This window comes from Patagioenas fasciata, chromosome 12 (genome assembly GCF_037038585.1).
Source record: "Patagioenas fasciata isolate bPatFas1 chromosome 12, bPatFas1.hap1, whole genome shotgun sequence".
NCBI classification, from domain to species: Eukaryota; Metazoa; Chordata; class Aves; order Columbiformes; family Columbidae; genus Patagioenas; species Patagioenas fasciata.
In genome coordinates this window covers 18,275,208-18,298,351 of record NC_092531.1, presented here as the reverse complement: position 1 = coordinate 18,298,351, position 23,144 = coordinate 18,275,208, and the positions used below count along the sequence as shown (strand labels likewise).

Below are 23,144 nucleotides of genomic sequence, written 5' to 3'. Positions count from 1 at the left end.
TTTTTCTCATGTATGCATGCTCTGTACATCCTTCCACTCTTTCCACACAAATGTAAAAGCCCCATTTTGGGTGTTTTCCTGGTATTCAGTCAAAGTACATCTTCATAGATGCAGCAGTTAAGACACTAAGAATGAGATCAAATTTCATGTTAATGCTGTATTAGAAACAGGACAAAATACAGTTGTATCCAGGGTATTAGGGTTTTCTGACAAATATGATTGTACCCTATCTAACTTGCTACAGGACTTGGGGATTCTTCTGCAAGCAGAACTGGTAGTTGTGAAAAATGAATAGTAATGTCAAGTCAGATCCTTTAAACATAGTTTCAAGACAATGTAAAAAATTAATACATAGTTATTGTTCAGTAAAGAGTCTAAAAACAGTCAAAGACATATTTTGAAAACAAGTGAATGAGAAAGATATTTTGCAGTTTTAAAAGCAATACAAATGACTTATGGCCTAATAAAATGCCACTTAAAATGATTCTGCATATATGTGTATATTCACATGTGTATGCCTATGGATACATTAAAGAGACAAAAAAAAATAACAATAGTTGCAAGATATAGCCAACAAATAATGGAAAAAAAATGCAGTGCCTATTTGTCATAAATATAGACTACTGATGAAAACTGTTTATCACATTTCTACCTACTCTAAGCCTAATACAAATGTGGAGAAAGTGACATGACCATTGAGCCAACATTAAAAGCTTTAAATTGAATTACATTGGCAGAAACCTTCAAAAATTGTCTTGGGAGGAGAAAAAAATTCATGAGAGAATATAAGAGATGTATGAAATTCAGAGCATTTAGGAAATGTTATCTTTGCTGTGTGATGAGAAATGTTTCTAATTGCACTTACAGGGTGCCTTTAAGATGTGCTGGTTTTATTTAAGCAATGTTCTTTATGATCTGTTATAGATTTTCAGCAGAAATAGGCAAAAAAATGCTTAAGATAGATATTTTTTTGCAATGATCAACTCATCCATTTTCATTGTTCAATCAAACAAATTGTAAAGGCAAAGTTATTGAATCTATAGCAGTAAGATAAAAAGAAGGCATCTTATTGGTTAATGAAGAATCTGTACTGTACTGATAGACGTGATATCCCAGTGCTCATGAGCGGTTTTGTGTCTCATATCACAGTCGAACTGTATGGATTTGCTGGTACATCTGCACCTTACTGTATGTCAAATGTTACTGCTGTTCTTTTCTTGGATGCTAATTAAATCCAGTAATTGAGATGCAATAAGAAATACCATATGTGGATTTCAGTATCGATGATGTCTGTGCTGCAAGGCTTTCCCAACCAGCATTCCATGTTCAAAGTCGTCTTTTGCACATAGTGAAAACCAGATAAAAATACAATGGAATTTCTTTCCTTGCATATTAGAGAATTATAGTTAACTCCTGCTGTGTCATAGACTCCCATAGATTAATATGTCTTGGATCAAATCTCAGTAAGAGGTATCTTCTAAAATTACAGCACTTCCCTAAGGGTCAAAGCTCCTGTGCATCACATCCAACCAGCTCTTTTTGTCTCATTTTTCAGCTGTTTTCTAGCAGAAATTTCAAATTTCTTTGCTCTGTCTCAAAGTGTGTAGCCAACTATTTGAGAGGGAGGCCATATGTTTGCACACAGGATGGCATTTGCACATGGGACTCAGACTATGAGTGATCTATTGAGTATTGGAACTTGATATAATTTGTCAAAATCACTCTTTGTAAAAGGATACTGGTACTTTCTACTTGCATATCCCTCTGCATATTGAAAATGTTCTGCAAACACATCTCCATTACTTTTGCTTGGTATTCAGTGTCCTTACCTTAGAAGTGGAAAAAAAATCTAGAGCGTAGAGATTTTCTGGTGACCTCATAGATTTATTCCTTACCACAGACCATGAATCAAGAGTTACAACTATAGCAGCCGTGTCAATTCATTCAAAGTAAATATTCAAAAATACATTCATCTGCTAGCCTTAGGTGGAAATAGAATGAACTATTTCTTTGTTGTACACACAAGAAAATAAAATGGTTTACCAATATCTAAACTGGTTAATAGTGAAAACTGACAAGATCTGAATTGTTATCTCTGACATAAATTTACACAGGAAAAGGATTTGTTGCAATGGAAACTCACGCTAATGGAATAAAAATGACCAGAGTTCTCTGACCAAAGTCAAACTCAGTGGAGTCCAGGATGACTTAGAACCATTCAGTCTGCACCAGGGAAAATGGAGTAGCTGAGTGAAATAACCTCTTATTCATTTCTATATTTTTGTCAGCAGCACTAAAAATAAATAAATAAAGAGTATCCTGACTGTGTCCAAATGTAATCAGCTGACTATGTGAGTATGTTTCAGCTTCATTGTTCATATGCAGAAAGAGCAGGGAAGGGAACCAAAAAAAAGTTACACTAACCACCTCCTAGTTAGGGTTATTATGTTGCAGTCACACACTGAAGTTTGCATTTTAATTTCTTTCCAGGAGCATATCCACCAGTAAAAAAAAATACACAATGAGTAAATAACCCACCAAATCTTATATATGTAAAAGAAAAGGAAGACAAATATTCTTTGGAATGCAAAATTGGTTTCAAACGCAGTAATAGTGAGGAACTCTTAAATAAAACTTAGACAGAAAATTGAGAACATCATTTTGACGGCGAAAAGGCTCCTGGGTAGGAACGGAGATCTGATTGCTAATTGTGTCAAAAGACACATGTAGCTCTGAGCTGAGTTCTGAGGAGCCGTCAGGAAAACCAGAAGAAGAGTACGAGTCATGGGCCAAAAAAGTCATCCTGGGGTATTGCAGGTGGCGCAGAGGCTGTAGGTTGGGGAACATAGGATTAGTTTTGGATTTAATGGCTTCATGTAGGCTACGCATACAGTTAATGCATTAGACTCAAGAGATTTAGGGGCAAATTTTCCTTTTATGAATACTTATACTTATTCAAGAATTGCTTTGTACTTGAAATGAATTAAGAGTATAGTTTTTCAAACTGAAACATTATTTCACAGTTTAAAAAAAAAAAGAAAAAGACAGGGCTAATTATTTCCAATTACTTCTGTTTTTAAATCAGGGAAATTATGTGACCTGTTGGAAAAAAAAAAAAAAATACATATATATATATAGTATACTTATTAGCGTATATAGACCTTTTGCCCTGATTGATAGAGCAAGAATGAACCAGCGTGCTAGCATGTAGCACATTAAATCCTTCTAATTCTTTGAAAAAATCCTTTTCAAAGTTGCTATTTCAATAAGCTATTAATTTCTGGGCTAGACTATGTGTTAAAGTGCCAAAAAACACCTTGAAAAACACGATATATTTCATTAGAAACATGATATATTTCATTCAAAACAAGTAAACTTGGGAAAGAAAAAAAAAAAAACAACTACCTTTAGCCTGAAGAAATCTTTATAGCGTGTTTTTTGGAATCCCTTCAGTTAAAAGATTGATGATTTTTAATCCAACATGCTGCATTTTGGAAAAGAGTAGACAAAACCACTGAAAATATTTCCATCACCTACTTCAGTGGGTTCAGAAAATTCACTGAATCTAAGATGAATCATTCTTAACCTTTATTCGCACCAAGCTTTCTGGTGTACACAGCGATTAAAGACACTTTCTGGTCCCCTGCAAGTGTCATTAGCCCTGTTGTGTTGTGGGAAACTGAGTCACAAAGCCTGTGGGCTACATGAGGACAACAAGAGAAACACAGTTTCAAGAGCAATGGCCTGATGTCTCACAGCCACCACTTCCAGCACATAATAATAATAATTAAAGCCTGGTTGTCTGTCGGGTTCAGAGGATTCCCCCTTGCGATTTAATCCCGTTACCTTCTGGAGCAAGTAGCAGAGGACCTCAAATTTTAAAGAAGAGTGTCAGACCGCAAGTCAAGAAATAATGTACTCTTCGTAAGCGTACAAAGAGGCACCAACCGATGAAATTAATAGCTTAGTGCATTGTGAAGTATTTATTTTTATCAGGTTTTTTTGTATTACTGACATTTAGACAGATTTTTTTTTAAAGCTGTTTCCTCAGATTACACACACACACGTTTAACACTAGCACAAAAGTAGTGCAGTATGTTACTTGGTATGTCTCCCTTTAAAATATAAAGCATTGGCCTCCTATAGAGAAGTTTCCCATCGCTCCTGGGGAGCTCGCAGCTAATGAAGCCAAAAAAATATCAGGGTTTATTAGGCATGCGAGCATCCTGGTAAAATCAAAGATCACCCTGGAACCTCCTCAAACATGTTATAGTTACCGTTAAAATCATCATCATACTATTTGAGGTTAGTAAAACATATTGCTTAGGCTATAAAACATTCTAAACTAGTATCCCAAATGTCTTGCCTCAAGCAAGCACTTAAATTAAAGTTTCAGACAGCTGGCACTGGAATCAAAATAACAGTTTTGCACAAAGAGATTGGATAAACACGAATATTGTTTTCATAATTTATTTTGTCAACGTGCAGTATTGTGCCTTGATCTATCCATTGTACTTGGGCATGATTTCTTTCACTTTTCAACAGGTAACTACATTTCACTGTGGGATTTTACAGAAAGAAATCCTAATTGATCTGCTGCTCTTAAATAATCTAATCCCTAATTAGTTGAGTATAAACATTGAGAAAGGCAGCATTGCGTGCTTTAATTAATTTCCATAATCTGGAATTTTTGTTTGCTGGCCTCATAAGATCTTTTGGTTTTAAAAAAACATCACTACTCAGCGTACAAAAAAAGGGGGCAGTGTTCTGAATATTTGATACAGCATGATTGTAATAGCTACAACCACATAATTCTTAATTAAGACTAAACCCATTTCCTATTTACCTGGAGTAACAATTTTAAGAAGATATTCTTCCAGCGTTTATTTCTGCTCAACTGCTCCTGTCTCTTCAGTGTTGTGGACATGAGATGCTCTCCCTCAGCTCTCTCTTTAGACCAGACCTTCCAAACAAGTAGCATGTTGAAATATATAGAAAGAATGTATCAGAAATGTACTGCAACAATCTCTTAAGCAAACATGAGTTTTCAGAAACAGATCCCAAAACATTCTATATAAAAATATCCTCTTCCAAAGCCAAAATGCCTCTTCTTGAAAAGAAATCTCAAAAAGATTTCTGTGTGCTTTTGCCAAGCAGCTAGCCAACAAAATATCCACAAAAGGCAAACTCTCATCCAAAGGTGACATAAACAATTAGAAAAACAGAACCAAGGTTAAGAAAAGCTCCTGCTGTGTTTGAATAGTGATGGAGTGTGAAAAGGCATCCTCATGATTCGTGGTGCTCCTTTGTATTTTTTTGTAGCCACTTTTAAAGAAACATTTTTTAAAGTTAAAAAATTTCTCATTTTGATAAACACTTTTCCTGTAAGGCCCTTTGAATATTGTCACTACAGATCTTTCGCTGAAATGGGAAATTAAATTATGATATTGTCCAGAGCTGATTTCTCCCACCTCTGTTTACCCAGCCATAATTTGGGGATAGATAAATATATTTTATATATACAGCATTCACCTGCTTCACGGGGATGTTACAGAGTTTATGATGACTTGCAAATGTTGAAAGTGTTTAATGGACAAAATGCAGCTCTCAAAAATATAAATTAGGAATTACCCCTATTGAATTTAGCGGGATCAGTGTAAATTTATTTTACCTATGTGACTGAGAGAAAAACTCATCTTTGTTTACGCAAACGAGTTGTGTGGTTTTTACTAGCATGAAGAATGGTCAGTCATTCTCGCATTTGTGAAAAAGATTTATCAAGCCAGCACAGACCAAGCAGGTGCTGTTCAAGGTTGCCCTTTGCTTCCACACCTGCTGTAAAATAATCTTTGCTTGTCTGATGGGAAGTCCACATGGAACTCTGACCACCAGGGCACCAAAAGATATCACTAACCTTTCAGCTCTGGAAGGCAACCCATCTACTATCACTTGTGGTCTTTAACAGAACCTGACTGGACAATTTTAAGACATTGCACCAATGCAAGCAACATTTTGGACATTAATCAAGGGAAGAATGAGATGTTGGAAATGTAAGAAAATTGCCTGTACTGATGTGCAGCCTTTTTTCTTTCTTTCCTTGGACATGTCTCTGTTGCTTTTAATTAAGCTCTCAGATTCATAGCTTGGAGATCTTTAATAACTACAGAAAATGCTTGCGAGGCAACTTTTTCACTTCTAAGGAGGATCCTGATAATAAATGTTAACTTTTAATTTATAGGTAAACTTAACCCGATTTTACCTTTACAGTAATATATTGCATGGCCATTTGTGTGCAAAAGACTGATGACATAAAATATTTTAACTTTTAATAAATGGTAAAAATGTTGGATTGCACACCTCCAACACACTGTAAGCATAGTGCCTGCTGATGAATTAATCTAATTAACAAAGGTGAAGGTTTATAATTGGGGTTAACTAGAATTTAACTGGTCATTGTTCATACCCCCCACTGCATTGTCCCCTAAGTAACTCACTCCAGTAGCCCTCCATGGTCCCTCGACCCCAGCATGAAACTCAGGGATCAAGCAGCTTCAAGGAAAAGTAGATATGATCATATTTCCAAGACTGTAATAACAGCAGAACTTAATGGTGTGATATTTTTATACTGTTTGGGAAAGAGACCCTATTTTTTCTTACTCATAAGCCCAGAGTATTTTTAAATAGTTCAAGTCCCTGTAGTACTTCACAGTTTGCAGCGCAGTTTAAAAAGTAATACATCTTTTCTTAGATGTACCCCAGATTCTGCCTTTTAATAGACATGATAATGAGATTCTGTGTCTTCATTTCCCAGTGTGCAGAAAGCTCAAATAAATCTTTGATTGTTCACAACCCTGGAGAAGGCTCCCAAGACCAGGAATGTAATGATGTTTCTCTAAACAATCATTGCTAATGAAATTTAAGTGTATTTAAAATATATAGAGGTGTGTGTGTATATATATTAGTACTATCAAAATTAGGTTTTATTCATTTTGCTTTGTAAATTTTAATACGATAGCAGTAAACTTAGCTCCCAAGAGATTCATTTCTAGGAGAAGGAATGTCCTTAGTTATTTCTCTGACCTGCAAGACATACATTGAACTTCTGCTTTTGAGTGAACTCCCTCTAATAAGGAAATCAAAGGATGTTTAAAAGAGCCATTCAGCGACTTCTTCATAAGATTAGGGACCACATCCCCACTCCACTGCTGAAAGCATCATGTAGCTGACTACAGTCAAATTGCTTTAATAATTTTGAAAGAACAAGGTGTCCAAGTAACTCGAAGGAACATGAAAAGGCAAAACAAATAGAGGACACAAGTATGGGAAGTAAGGATTAAGAAACAGGGTTAAGATGTTTCAGAATGAAATAAAGGGTTACAATGCTTCAGAATGAAAACTGTGAGGTTTAAAACAGTTTTTATTATCTGAGCAGCAGTTTAGTTCTTTTAAATGCAGACTGAGTCAAAAAAAAAGTATTTCCGTTTCAGCATCCTTTTTAAGGATTATATGTAAAATATCCCACAGACTGTTCCCTCTTTCTGTGCCCATGCTCCTTGCCATTACTGCATGCTGGGGTGTTACACACATGCTCAAGCTTGTGCAAAATCCCTTGTACCCATAGCTGATGAGACTGCTAATGGGAATTCCTTCACAGCATAGGCATGGAGAAACCAAAAGAGTTAATCATCAGCCTTAAGACAACAGTCCTAAGAAAATATTGAGAAGATAGGGCACTCAAGATGAAGCTGTGACAGCCAGGCTTGGCAGCTTATTGTAAAATCCAAATAGCTTATTATAAAATCCAAACTTGACAAGATTCAGTGAAACGTTACTCAATATCAGTCAAAATCACAAATATACCTGGGTTTGGCTGTACATGATCTAGGCGCCTCTAAACGTCTTTGTCAAAAAGATTAAATAGTTTGGGGGTTTTTGGCTATTGTCAGGCTTGTGGGTATCTGCATTCCAAGAGAAAACTTTTTATAGGAAGTTGAACAGCCATCAGCATTCACCTGTTGAGTTGTTGTTCTGCATAGTTTGATGCAGTCTGTTGAATACAATTCTGGATGTTCAGCAAAGACACACGTAATATTCTTGTTCTCAGGAAAAAATGCTAATGACTTACACACTCTGTAGTTGTTAGATTTGTTTCAAAGGGAATGCAGTCTGAATGGCATCACTTGATTAATTTCAGAACTCAAATTTGTCAACAGAATTCTCAGTTTATTTCCTTTCCTTTTGTATTTGTGTGTATCCCAGTCATTTTTAGGAAACAAATTATCATACCCCTTCCTAAGTTTTACTAAAAAATGACACCTTTCAGAAATGCTGAAGGAAAAACATTTGAATTGTAATGCTCTCCATGTCATAAAGAAGCTTAAGAAGACTTTGGACATCACTGACTTCTAAAGATTGTAGCATAGAGAGGCTGACAGAAGATAGCAACTTGCAGAGCTGTAGGGAGGATAAAAATCTCATTCCTAGCCAGGAGGAGAAACCCTGGTGCATGAAGGGTGCGAGGGAAAAGCAACAGGAGAGCTGTCACAGCTTTGTCTCCCCTGGAGATCTATGCACATCCCAAGTACCATCCATCTGGGACACTCTACCTGCTTCCAGATTCTCAGAGTATCTCTGGTAGAGATTAGCAGCCTAAAACAACTAATTAGTTTCATCTCCTTTCAGATTTCACCTTTTTTTACCTCCCTTTTCCATCTTTGACCATACATAATCTTTAAAAATCTTACCAAGAAATATTTCCCTGATCTGAAAAGGATTCCCTCTCTCCACAGGTGTGATGTATGATAGCATCACTATTCTCTCAGAAATATTTTTTCTTTCTTAAGAAAACCAAACAAAGCAAAGGTTTTTTTCCTGACTACAGGATGGAGTTCTGAGAGCTACTAGTGTTTGGTTCTGATGTGAAAATTAGATAACCAGGCCCTTAGTGGTGGTAAGCTAAAATTACCCCATTGCCTATCTTACACTTTACCTATGATGAGACTGTTTGGCCCACAGACCAATCTCTTGGATAATTTTGACATAAGTCATGTCTCCTTCTATTTAAACAGTGGCAGATGTCACAGGAGAAGTTGATATCTCTTGGAGCCAAGATTCAACACAATCAAATCAAGGTAGATTTTATAAAAAAAACTTGATAGAGTGGGCTTACCTATTGACTGGAAATTTAATAATGACTCAATTCATTCCTCAACCTTAAAGGAGGCTTCTCTCAGTTCTTGATTTCTTTCTTCTGCATATGAGCTGAAAGTGAATCAGAGAAAGGCAATCAGAAAAGAGAAGGGAGAGTAAAAAAAAAAAAAAAAAGAGAGAGAAAGAAAGAATAAATACATAAATACCCCCAAAGCCAGTTAATTATTGGAGTGGTGCTGGGTAATCAAGAGAGCTGTGGCTGACTATTGTTTACATAGGCAAGATGGTCTGAGAGTCTTGAACTCAGATATGCCAAGACAGGAGAGTTAAGACCTGGTCCTATCTGGCAAACAGCTGCAGTCTCTTTTTAATTAACAGCATATTCCTGACTTGGTTCAGGTTGTGTGGATGGAAAGGTGTTTCCCAAGGAAATCAGAGTAGGGACAGAATAGGGAAAAATGGGAAGGAAAAAAAAAAAGGCTGGGGGGAAAGGTGAGTTCAGGAGGGCAATGAGGCGGGGGTTAACAACGCTGCTTAAGATCAAGGGCTGAAGTGCTGAGATGCTGCCAGACTTGAAAACTTTAATTTACTGTCACTGTTAGCCCCCTTTGAGGTTTATGGTGGTATTTATACACACAGCATCAATCACATGAAACAAGGAGGGGATTTATAGTTTGTTTTAAAGACTGCAAATGCAATGTAATGCAAATAGCATGCCTCATGGGCATTTACATTTAATGGGAAAATTACAGATGCAAAAGATTGGTAGAACAAATTTTAAATTGACTTTATTACATCTAGTGCTTTTCAGAGAATACTATTAAAAAAAAAAAAAAAAAACACAAGGAGATATGGTAATGGAGTTCTACACTGTAGCTTGACAGTTTAAATTCCACTTAACTGACTTTGCTTGCATCTTTCTGTTTACATTATTTCTTCCAATAAGTTTGGCTGGCAAAATCTCTGGATCATAAACTGATTAGAAGCTTTGATTCTGTTTTGTTTTCTTTTTGAGGCTGGAATATTTAATGTGTAAAGCTGATTGTATCTTGATAATGGTTTTTAACTAAGATTCATCATCAGAATTTCTTAATCTAGACCCACTCAGGAACAGCTCTTCAAATCTATTATCACCTTAATATGTGACCATACATGCATTCATCTCATTAATACATACATACATCTCATTAATTTGTATAAGCTTCCATTATCTCCCCTATATCTCTATAGATACAACAGAAAAAGATGGCTGCATTACCTTGCTCACTGATGGAGTGAACATTCAGAATTAATCACAGTTATTTGTGGAAAGCCCATTCTTTCTCAAACTAAGTTTATTTCCCAGTATTCCCATGTGGCTCCAAACACTTCTTCTGGAATGAGGACTGTTTGCTGTTGGGGTTGAAGGTGGTTATCATCAGTTACCGACTTATGGTAGATCCATCTGAAAGGTGTTGGTGGGCCTCAAACTCACCTTCAGCAGACCAGATGAAGCCCTGGTCCAAACAGGTGCAACTCTACTTGCTTCAGGGAAGCTGTACCCAATTACTTGATGGTTGATTTGTTTTTAACACCCTGGAATGATTGCTACATTCCCCTCCCATTCAGGCCTCAAATGAGCAAATAATTTAAGGTGATTTTTAAGCCTATTGCTATTGAGAAAAGATTGAAGCACATGTGTTGGGTTTTAGTCTGTTTTAAAGCAAACAACACAGCAGCCGCTCTACCTGCAAAAGCCTGCATATATCTGGTGGGAGCCTTTTACCACTCATTTCTTCAGATTTCCAAATCTTTGCTGTTATACAACATAGTACCCTCGAAACGTCTTTCTAGACCTGCTCATTGTACTGTATTTTAGCCACAGTATAAGCAAAAAATTGACCTGACCTTCGAAGAACATAAAGCACTAATGTGATTACTAGAGCTAGCTTGGCCTATTAGGGTTGCATTTTTTTAAGATTTCAAGCAGAACCTTCAAGAAATGTCATCTCCGTTCTTTGTTTCTGTTCATCATGATACATAGCCACACATCCTTGAGATACCCTTAAAAACTGTGACTAAAATGTACAGGATTTGCCATTCTTAGTAACACAACTAGTCCTACTGAACTCAGTGGAATGGTGATCTTCATCTACAAATACCTCTCCAGAATTTCTTCTGTATCCCTGCTTTCAGTTCCTGTAGCTCTCTCCTTCATCTGATAGGGTAATATCTACAAGAAGACTAATAACAAACTATGTGGCATCTCAGTGCATTTATTAGTGAGGAGCTGAGTCATTTTCATGTTTATTCTTTGCCCAGTTCTGAAAGATATATTCTCTGGGTGTTGTCACCCATAACACATACATAATGGCAAAGAGCAGCCTACATTAACATTTGAGCTAATACAAACATGCACTGTTTAAGCAATTCACCTGAGATTGACGGCCTGGCTATTGTGACTTTTGTTTAAGGTTGTAATCTTGTGTGATGACATTCTCTCGTGCAGAAGCAGTATGTTAGCACCACACTTGGCAATGTCACGATGATGAGGAAACCATAGACTCAGGAAGCAAGAGCAGAAGGGAAACAAACTTTCACACTCAGGAACCATTAATGAAGTAAACATACTTGAACGGTGACAGGTAACGTGCAAACCACCTACCATGTTACAAATCGAACCAACACTTACAAAAAATGCAAACCTAACTGTAAACAAAATATAGAAAAAATTTAAAGTTAGATTATCCTGTGATAAATATGTAACCAGTGCCCAAGCAGACACAATGGCTTCAAAAAGAGAGAGGAAAAAGGGCTCTTTGTCCTCCTCTGTGGAAGGCTTTATATCTGTTTCCGATAATCTATAAAGAAACTAGATTTCCTGCAACGTTGCACATCATAATGCAGAATCTGCTTCCTGCAACACTGCTGAATGTCATTACATTATCTTTAGGCTCTATAAGTATCATTGTTTTCAATAAACTGCTCATGAATTTCAACTGTAACTGGAAGAATTTGGAGAGCTGAAGCTAATGTTGTGGTACTTAGGAACACACACATGTCCATGCAACCATGGGTAAATCCATGTGTTCATGTGTGATTAGCTATCAGAGTTGGACAAAACTAGCGAACCTCTCTTTGTGAAAGGCTATCTAGACAAACATGCAAAAATCACAATATTTGGACCAGTTTCACAACCCACAAATGACATGTTTCTACAGAATTTAATGAAATGGCAATTTAAATCCCCCCAACACCAAACCATCTTTCAGTGAGAATTAACATTTCTTCTGGAACTAAAAAAATTACACTGACATGATATGTACGAAGACAGAAAAAAATAATAAAACATTAAACCCCTTAATTTTCAAGTACTTTTGTGTTTCTTAGTAGACATTTTCCACATCTCCAAAACCAAACACTATTCAGAGTTTAACCCGAGCTTCTGGAAGACACTCATTACATTGCAGTGCTGTAGGACTGTCATGTGAATTTAAATACAAGTACTGTTCAGATAGCACATACCAGCTGCCAGTTACTATGTAGTAGGGTATTCCCTCACCTTCTGTTTTAGTTTAATGAAAGATTGTTTTCTTTGAAAATGGCAGGTTCCTTCCATTCCATCCCCTCTGCTCATAGCGAGATGTGTCATCTGATACTAATTTGTACTTGCTTTGTGTTTTGACTTAATTTGATTAATAACTATATCCTTTAATGGCAGTGTGACTTAACAATATGTTATTATGTTGGTGCACTGCACTTCGGCATCTAGGAGCAATCCATCTGCATCATAGCAACATTTTGAAACTAATTCAAAGAGTCATTATTCTGTACCTCTTCACCACAGGGTAGAGGTCTCCTCTTCTACTGGAATTGCCAGCTTAGAGCTGCAGGCCAAATCTGTGTTGAATTTACCCAAAGACTTTTCTTAGCACTCACATTCCAGCCCGAATATCTACAGGATTGTTTGAACCCTTTTATCAACCTCATATTATTGATTGACTTTCGTGTCTTTTTTTTTTTTTTTCTGAGTTCCCTTATGCATTCACAGTTTAGATATTTTAAAGAGTTTAGTAGTACAACATTTTGGGCAATGACAAAAATATATCAGAATTGTAACACTTTATCGTGGAGTTTACAAATATGCACACAAAAAATCCTATAGAGAAGGAGAAAGAGAGAGATAGAATGCAACTAAGAAAGAAAGAATTTGTCACACCCCGAATTACAAGTATAACTGAACTTTATGGTGTCTTAAGAGATAACACATGTTTTCTGTTGTATGGGATTAAACTAGTAAATAAGGTTTAACACATGGGGAGGCAGGGAAGTTTAGGGAACTGCAAGCACAGAAGAACATGTAATTGCACACAATGAAATGTGGATTATCATCATCAACACCAGAAAAGCAATTCACAAAAAAAAAAAAAAAGAGAAAGCTAAACCTTAATCTATGGCAGTGATAGGTTCTTCTTGCTTATGTTGTAGAAAAGGCTCCATTCCTCAAAGAGAAGGAGGATAAATAGCTGGGAAGAAAAAAAGGTTTCTAAAAAAGATGTCAGGTCTAAGGCAATGGGACTACTGGAAACAAGCCAGAGAATCCAGCATTTGGGAAAGCGACATATCAGAGTTTAATTTCCCTGTTATTGACCTGAAGTCAGTAACCCTGCTCAGGATTCTTCCTTCTGTAAAAGAAAGGTTCAAAGTAACGCCCATGGTACCACAACGCAAGCCTGTCTGAGTAGCGAGGCAATTAAAGGATCAAACATATTTATAAAAAAAAAAAAAAAAGTAATTGCCTTTACAGTGGAAACAATGGCAGTAAAGTTTATGTGTGATGGTTTCCCTTGTATTAGACCAATGCTTGCCACATGCCAAAACATAAACCAGATTTCATAATATGTAGGTTTTTCATAATTTCCTCAGATTAGGTTTTTATTAATGCCTGTCAACAGCAAATGACAGGCATGTGTTGCATTAACAGCTGCTATAAGCCATGCCAGTACTGACTTCTCTGCAAATCTAAAGCCTGGAGGAAGCTTAAAAGCCCATTGATTGAAGAGGAATCAACCCCATTTGCATTAAATTTCCGAGGTTTTTACCTTCTCTTTTTTTAACCAACTATTAGTTGCTTTTACGTTTTCACTAATAATAGTCGATAATTACAGGGTTATTAACAATCATCTGGGATAAACAGATCTGATTACCTTCTCCAAGGTGTTCCAGCCATCTTTGGTTATTTTTAAACTTCCTGACTTATATCATCTCAAGAAATTACTTTCTTTTTATTTCTCTTTCTGAATACTAGAAAAGAACTCCCTACTTCCAGGCCTTCACCTTGTACCCCTTCTGTTCACAATAATCTGTAAAATATACTCATAGCAAAGCAAAGTAACAGAAAGAAAATAGATTCCGTATCAGTAACTGGTAGGTAGACCTAAGAGAGATGTGTTGTCCAGTTTTAGAGTCTACATGAGCACAGTTTATAGACTGGAAAAAGACTCAAAGCTTTTAATGTTCCAATTTCTTGAACATCAGGAAAAAAACATAATTTACAGACCTTTAAGGAAAAACAAAACTAAAAATTTTAATGGTATATTACTTGTGAGACACTAGTGTCTAATTGGTGAAATAAAAGAGCTCAGAATTGCTTTTTCTATTAGGTAACATTCCCAACATAAAATAAATATGCTGCAAAAGTTTGCAAAATTCTCACTTTAAAAATGGACCCACTGTGTTCTTCAGTGTTTTTATCACATCATCAGATCACCACTTAAGTTTCTAAAATTTAAACATCAGACCAAGACAAATGAATCTAAAAAAATACTAGTAGGAATATCTGGGGTTAGAAGAACATCTCAGACATTGATAACATGGTATTCAGGGAATTTATTAGTTAGGTCTACAGCTGTTGGCCTGCTATTCGGCTGAGCAGTATATTGCTCATATACATTTCATGGCAGGAGCATTTCATTTTGATGAGTGGAAAGTCCGTGAGAGTTTGGCCCAGACTGCACAAATGTAAAACAGAACTGCTCTGTGTTGAGCTGCATATTTCTGGATTCAGCTTAATTAATGTTGCTGACACAAATCCAAGTTTTCAGTGAATGTCCGTCAACCTCAGAGGAATTTCATCCAAGGACAAGAACAGAATTAAGGCAAACAGATACGGGTCAGCTTTAGGAATGACCCATTATTTGTGCATATGTCATTCATCATATATTTAATAAAATCAGGATATTTTTTTTTCCAGTCTGCTCAAATTGAAATCAAAGTCAATATTCTGATTGGTTTCAGTATGGGTAGGAGTTGGGTTTCTGTGATTTTAAGTTTTTAGGATTCTTTTCTTTTGATACTTTCTCTGCCTCCTTGACTCCCTTTTCAACTCATGGATGTTCTCCTTCTTACCAGGACTCCTCAGCCATTAGCATCCAGTTTCTACCACCCTCTCTATACACAGAGCACTCCATTACAGGAACCCCTATATATATTTATATTCGTATATAGACTCAGATAGATGGTACCACCACCACCAAAAAAAAACCCAGTGTGCAGAAAAGCTATCTCTGCTGCTTGTTCAAGGCAAAATTCTTTAACCTACAACAGCCCATAACTGATTGGATGGGAAATTTCAAAAAAGGTCACTTTTGGCAGTTTTCACTTTATGTACTATGTCAGCCATTTTATTGTCATTGAAAAATTAATCTGTCTGCATAAGCATGAATTTTTTACCCCAAAAGGGGCACCATCCACATGGCTGGCACTGCAGGTATCCACAGGATTCTGGTACAAGATATTGGGACCTTTGTGTTTGCAGGTGGTGTGCCAGTGGTCATTACTAGAAGTGGGAAGCTGTTGGGCCATTATTAAGAAATAGTGACCTGCATTTCAAACAAACCCACTTAATCAGTGGCTAAGATTTTGCACCAGCTGTTCAATAATAGTTTATCTAATAAAATATTTATATTATCATATATTTTCCATCTTAGAAGATGATCAGAATGTCATTTTAATATTTTCCCCCAACTAAAATAAAATTTTAATTAAGGCTAAAGATATATTGCCTACGGAAAGCTAAACTGTTTAAAATTATTAACTGCTTGAGTACTTGTTGCTATACTACAAGCTTCCATAAAAGAAAAGAAATTAAGTACATGGGGGATTAACGCAATTTTGAAAGCTGCGTTTCCCTCCCTCCTCCTTTTAGATACGCCTAACTGAGCCATAACTATTTTTCTCCACTCAGCCAGACTCCAGCTTTGTGGCTTTTTTAATAACCTGGCTTTTCAAGCTTGTGCCCCCGAGAGCCTTTTCATTTCTGCCGCACTACCTACAAGCAAATTTCTTCCAGTTGCTCAACAGCCTAATGCCTCCCTTTCTTCGTTGTTGAAGCATTTCATTGCAGTTTCATTGACGGGGAGGTGTTCTGTTACAGTGGAATCAATAGCTCAGGGCTTCCCAGCACACCGATTAGCTTGTCAGTCAGAGCCTGGGGGAGGTAGTGTAAATCCCAGAATACCAGGGGCCACCAGTTTGAAAAGTAAGGAATGCGAGGAGCCCGCATGGGTTTTTCTACCACCTGTTGCTCTGCAACATGTGCAAAGTGTATTAACTTCTTTGCTGCTACATGCCTTAAAGGTCAACTGTGATAGAGGCTTTAAGCTTTTGGAATATTCTAATTCATTACAGGAATCAACTTTTACTGATTTGTGACAAAGAGTGCCTTACAAAAGGCGTGTTTTTTCGGTGGTTGGGCTTTTTGTTGGGGTTTTTCAATACATTTGCATTTGGCAACATGTTGGTTCCTCTTTCAGGTTTGTTTTTTTGGTTTTTTGGGGTTTTTTTTAATCAGTACCTCATCTGCTTTTTTTTTTTATTATGTAGGAATAGAAACCAATTTCTATAGCAAATGTGGTTCCTTCCTCTGCCCTCCCTTCCACCACAAAAATAGAATCAGTTTAGATGATCCAGACTGTCACAAGGGGGATATTTCTTCTTTCACCAGTTTAGATTTGAAGAGGATGAAATTATGAAATATGAAGTTGGAAAACTTCTGCTGTACATATGCTCCTGGTGCACAACGCCCAAGCAGAGGCGGCTGTGCTCCCACTGTGCTGCCGTCCTGGGGGACAGCAAAGCATTTCCAGCTCCTTCCAACCTTTTTAGGGACTTCTGATAATGACCAGGAAATATTAGAGAAGTTTAAAATTGCTCTTAACTGCACATACAATGGGGTATCAAGTCACCTGGAGCTAAATCCCCTTTACCTATCTCTGTTGGATCAAACCGTGTCCTAATGGCAAGGCAAGATAATGCAGAGGAATATTGTCAGCGCTCGTGGTCTGAAGCAGTGAGTGAGCAAAACTTCTCTGGATCAATCTCAAGCTCATTAAATGCTGTCTCTAAGAAGTGCTCAAATTCTAAGAAAATATACGTAACCGAAACTCCTCCAAAGGCAGCCATTAAAAACAGAGGCACACGCCCTTTGAGCCAACCTAAGAAACCTTATTACAGGCATTTGTTATCCAAAAAATACGTCACATATGACCACAAAAGGAAATTCTGTGCTTAGAGCAGTAAAGCCTGTGCTTTGGAAAGGTTTTGCTGTCACCACATTTGGATTTGCTCATCAAACCTCTACAAAATCACCACAAACCACAAAGTAAACCTGCACAGTGCAAATTGTGCTTATTAACATAATTCCACAGAATTAACTCAATAGAGCTTTTTTTATTAATTTTGAAAGAATGGCACTGGGATTTTCTAACTAGAATAAACAGCAACTGGAAGCTCCAGGTTGTCCAAGTGGATTCCAAAGTTTGCACTGAAAATATTAATCTTTGCAATAGAGAATAATCTCAGATGCATGTCTTTCCAAATGCGAGGACTAGAAAAAACAACTTTACAGTAATTTAAAGACCCCTACTGAAATGCTCCTTTCAATAGAGTGCAGAAGGAATCAAAGTCAATCTTCTAATTTTTTTCCTTTCACTAGTAAGTGTAAGCCTGTTTTAATTTTAAAATATAAATATGCCTCCTGTTAAGTGTGTAGCTCTGGATATTTAGTTACTTTAGCAGCACACCAGAAGGATGTAACCAAACTTTTCGTGATACTGTAAACCATGTACCATTTATATCACCTGGTTATTAACAATCCTGAGAAAGTCCATGACAAATCTCTTTTCTTTTTCCCCCTCTTCCCTTCCACCCACTACTAGTAGTGCTGTTAATTCAGCAAAATTAGTAGTCTTGTGTTGTCAGAACAAATCACTCCTACCCAGTTATGAATGTGGTTACTCAGCAAGACTGCATGTTCAGAATTTATGGGATGTTTTCTCTCTCTGTTTCCATCTTTCACTTCTTTTCCTCCCCCTTTATGCATTGTAGCTGTGAACATCTGATACGGGTAAAATTGCACCGGGTGATTACTGAAATTCAACCTTTGACTGCAGCAAAATACTCTGTGTCTTGACACTTCTTTCACCAAAAACCCTGCCTCATGATGAATCAAAGCACTTTCAATGAAAGCATGCTATGTCATTTCCCTCATTTTAACCAGTACGTGTAATGAATTATTTCTTTACCTTGTACCTTATAGACAGTTACCTCAGGCATCTGAAAACAGGTCTGCTACTTGTAACCACTTGATGCTTCTGTCATCAGGAGGGGATTACCCTATATTACTTATTGCACACACGCGCGTGCGTAAACACACATGGACGTTATACTCCAAAAAGACATGTGAGACCGCCCAGCCATGAGCTGTTGATGCCAGGCTGAGCCTGGGGTGCAGCAAACCCACAGGCAATCCAGGATCCATCCAGCATGGCATGGCCTGAATTTTGCACTGACCAACAGATTTGCCTGGCAGAGATCGTGTTTCCATACATTTAATGGCCACTTGTTAGCTAGAGGCTGGAAAAGATGTAACTATACGTAGTATGCATACATATACATTCATTTATGTACCATTAATGCCTCAAGTTTAGTAAAAGTGAGTAAACCAGTAAACTCTTTCACAGGCTGTTTGGCAAAACATATCCAAACTAGGGGAAACAAAAAGAGAAAGAGGTCATTCATAGGTAAAGTGGTATTGCCTTTCAGACATATTATTTTTTCAGATTATCACTATTTATAAAACTCATTAATAAATTCATGAATAAAAGCTATAAAATATTCATGAGCTTTCTATAGACGTGGAATTTTGGGCTAAACATGAAAATACACGTGCAGAATACACACGCACAAATAAAAACACGTAAACGAAGAGATTTGAATGTCACTTGCTTCCAGCTGAGAAACCTACTAGTTGGACCCATAGACATGAATATTCTTTTCTTGTCAATTGGAATAAACTCTAAGGGCATGATGTCCAAACGATTATGAGCATAGGTGTCCAAACAAATTTTTAATACGAAATAGTTCTGTACATCAAACTGTTTGCTATCAGGGTAGTATCCTATCTCATGCCCATTCTCTCTGTCCCTTTGACTATAGTTTTCTCTAGCACTGTGCATATAACACGTGCACTGAAAAATTTGTCTGTTAATCAGTGCTGCCTAAGCCAGGTTATGCATTTCATATCCAAATCAACACCTACAGCCATCATGACTTCATGTGTTTGGATTCTGTCCTAACTGGCAGTAAAAGCTGTCATTAGGAGCAGGAAACAGTATGAAAGACCTTTCACGGCCTCTTTCAGCATGCAATGTCATCTGTTACCATGGGTTGTATAGTACTGATGGCTATAAATGCCACTATGAATGATGCAATCTCATATGTGATGATGAACTTGAAAAAACCTTTGTTGAATTTGTGCTTAAGGTGCTCATATTCTGGTTATTCATGAGCATCCAAAATGTTGATCACCAGCCGGGTGTTTCAGCAACCCCAGTGGCAATGCTACAAAACTCACGCACAGCCCTTCCTGTAAAAGATGGCACAAATAAACTCACTTTATAGATTCCATGAGAGTTGTTTGTCAGGCATGTCAGCTGTGGCTCATTTCCCTAAATTTTGTAACATTTCCTGGTAGAAATGTTTAGAAATAAAAAGTGCAGTTTCCCTTTTCTTTTTTTTCTTTTTTAATGAGTATTTCTCTATGCAGTCCTCCTGCAATCATTTTGCTCAGATGTATCTGTAAATACATTTTAGATACTCAATTACCCCTGTATGAAAACTAGCTTGTCTGTCAGGAGTAAAGCAATTTATTTCCCAAATTGTAGGTGTGAGGCAAAGAATTGGGTGAACCCCAAAGTGAGGGATCTAGAAAGCCAACCAGTGCTCTGCATGGTTCAAAGGGACATTCTGGGCAAGTCCCCATCACTGACTGCCAAAGGCTTTCCATCACAAGCAGCTGCAACCTTTCCAACCACATCCACGGGCTTCTCTTAGGAAGCAGCTGCCAATCATCCTGTATTGTGCAGTGATTTTGGGCCATGACAAAATATCCTCACCATACGCTATGAGGAGCTCACCAAATATATTCTTTCCTGTAAATTCGTGGAACTTGAACCTCAGTTTCCAAAGGCAAATAGGATAAATTTTAACCCACAAGAAACTAATCTTCAATAATGTTAAATTAACTTTGTTCAGAAGCAGATTTTGTGACTGAGTGGCTAGTTGTTTTCTCGGTCTTCTTCAGGACTGGTGCACCAGCCTGTTGGGGTACACTGTTGGGGTAAAAATCATCTGGTGGTTGCAATCTTCAAATTTAGTTGCCGTTCTGAAAGTTTTTGAAGTAAAAAGTATCAAAATGGTAATTAAGAAGACTGGAAATGAGTCAGAAACACTGTCACAGCTAACAAAGTTTAACTTGGCTGCAGAGGACACAAAGATAATTTAGCTAACAGAAACACTAACTGTTGAATACATGGGAATTTGTAAGGAAGAAAACTGAGGCACATGGAAAAGAAATACTAAAAAAGGAATTAGGGGGGGAAATTAAATGTAAAATGATAAGCTGCATAAGACTGACATATTATATTAATCAATGTTGAAGTAAGCATTAAAAGACAAAGAGGTGAGGGGACTACAGAGACGCAAGTAGGCGTTCCTACAACCCACCAGCCAAGGACATGTAGTTAGGCCTGAGGTGGCTCGGTAACCTAAGGGACCATGTGGCATTCACGACACCCAGGACCTTCACCCATGCCAGTGACTCGGAATAACTGGCTGTGATTTCAGTCCCTCTGAAGTCAAACATTAAAGTCTCAAGTCTGCACACAACCTAAGCAAGCACATGTTACCTGTTCCTATGTGGTAAATGTAACAGCACAGTACTTTTTTAGAGTCTTTATACTGTTTAAGTTACATCTTGGCTATAATTGCCTAATCTTAGAAATAACCCATTCTTTTCATAACCAAATAAGCAAAGATGTTCACCTTCCTTCTTTGTGTACGAAGAGATCATAAAAAAAGCAGGTCCACGGGAATTTCTTAAACACCAGTGAATATGCTTGCTCAGAAAGACAAGAGATTTCACTGTCGAAACCTGGGGCTATACAGAGGAAAATAATAAAAAGATTAGGGGAGAGGAGTTTTTCAGGTCTAGAACCAGAGCCATGTAACAAGGATAGCCCCTTTTGTTCTCATCTCTTTTAACTTTCTTTTTCCCTCGTAACAGTTGCCCAGTGGTTATGAAGAGCTTCAGTCCTGCATTTCAACTAAGGGGCCCGTCTTTATTCTCTCAGAAGAGGGCTGTCTCAAGAGCACCATGCTAAAGTGCTACGTTATCATCAGACTGGGGCTTTCGTGCAACTGTTTGTGTGTGTGTGAAACAAGCTCTCAACATGTTAGTAAGAAGCCTTTAACCCAGATTACGCCACCTCTCTTTCTATAGTGTTCTTTTAGGGCAGAGTGTGAAAGGTCACCCTCTCAGGCTGGATAGCAGTACTCAACCAATTACAGTGCACCAGTGTTGCCACAAAAGAGAGTTTCGAGTCCACAGCTACAAAAGATTTTACGTGTCTGATTTTCAAAAACACAATTACAAAAGGAGGAGGCTCGCTTATGTCTAATTTTGGGCCCTGACTGATTTTTTGTTTAAGAAAAAAAAAAATAAATCAATTCTCTTTCTCCAAAGATGTCTGAAAATGTGGTTAGACCAGCACCTATGCTATTTAAAGAGCAAAACCTCTAATCCCTCAGGTTCAAGTACTTGTGATTCAGTAGTCCTATAGTTGCCAGAATAATAGGATGGGTTATCTGAGTATATGAGTAGGCTGGCTTTATGAAAACAATATTTAGAGTGAGTGGTATAATGACTTTGAATTATACCTTGCATTTGCCTCACATGCCTCAGACATTGAAAATTGTGTACTTTTGCACAGATGCATTTTCAGACCTAATTCACCAACTCAAGTTTCATCATTATCCTAAACTTAAGTTCTTCAAAAGCACCCGCAAGGATGAGCCAACAGCTCATGTCCTTCTGCCCTGGAGTTAAGCTGACATCAATGCAATGACATCCGTGTTGCTCATTGTGTATATCCATAGGGAGCTCACTGTAACTGTGGTTAGAGTAATCCTTCCCCAAGCATTAACCATCTCAGAAGTCCTAACGCAGATAGTTCTCCATGTAATCTGGAGAACCAGTGTCTTCCTTGACTCTGTCTAGTTAAAGGTCTCTCATTAGTTAGAGAAAACAAATCTCAAAAGATTTGAAATCGTGTGGCTAAGTATTCCAACGACAGAGGAGTTATGCCATCAGCTCTTCCTAGTTAGTTCTCAGGGAAGGCTCCATGCTTTCAGCCTATTTGTTAAATAACATTACGATGAATATTTCAAAGCTATCTAGGGGTGTCAAGTACCTGCTGCAATTAAATCAAATAAGCAACCTGGAAAATCTCAACCTGGAATTCTTGTTATTTCTCATACGATCATCACAGTATCACCTCAGTGTCTTTATTTAGAAATGTTTCGATTTCTCTCTAAGAAAGGAGTATACTTTCTAATCTCTTTCATTTGGACCCATGGAAAAACCTATTAAAAGCACAGAAATTTAGTATCTTCTG

General features: G+C 37.3%; 1 long non-coding RNA gene across 2 annotated transcripts in view; it reads right to left on the bottom strand.

Moving 5' to 3' along the window:
* Window positions 1-1,628: 1,628 nt before the first annotated feature.
* LOC139829014 (uncharacterized) overlaps window positions 1,629-23,144 on the bottom strand; it is a 105,265-nt gene continuing 83,749 nt past the window's right edge. For both annotated transcript variants that reach the window (XR_011741170.1, XR_011741171.1), the window contains exons 2-4: window positions 9,170-9,261; window positions 4,847-4,963; window positions 1,629-2,829 (exon numbers count right to left, since the gene is read on the bottom strand). This is a non-coding gene — a long non-coding RNA (uncharacterized lncRNA). The remainder of the gene's footprint in view (window positions 2,830-4,846; window positions 4,964-9,169; window positions 9,262-23,144) is intronic.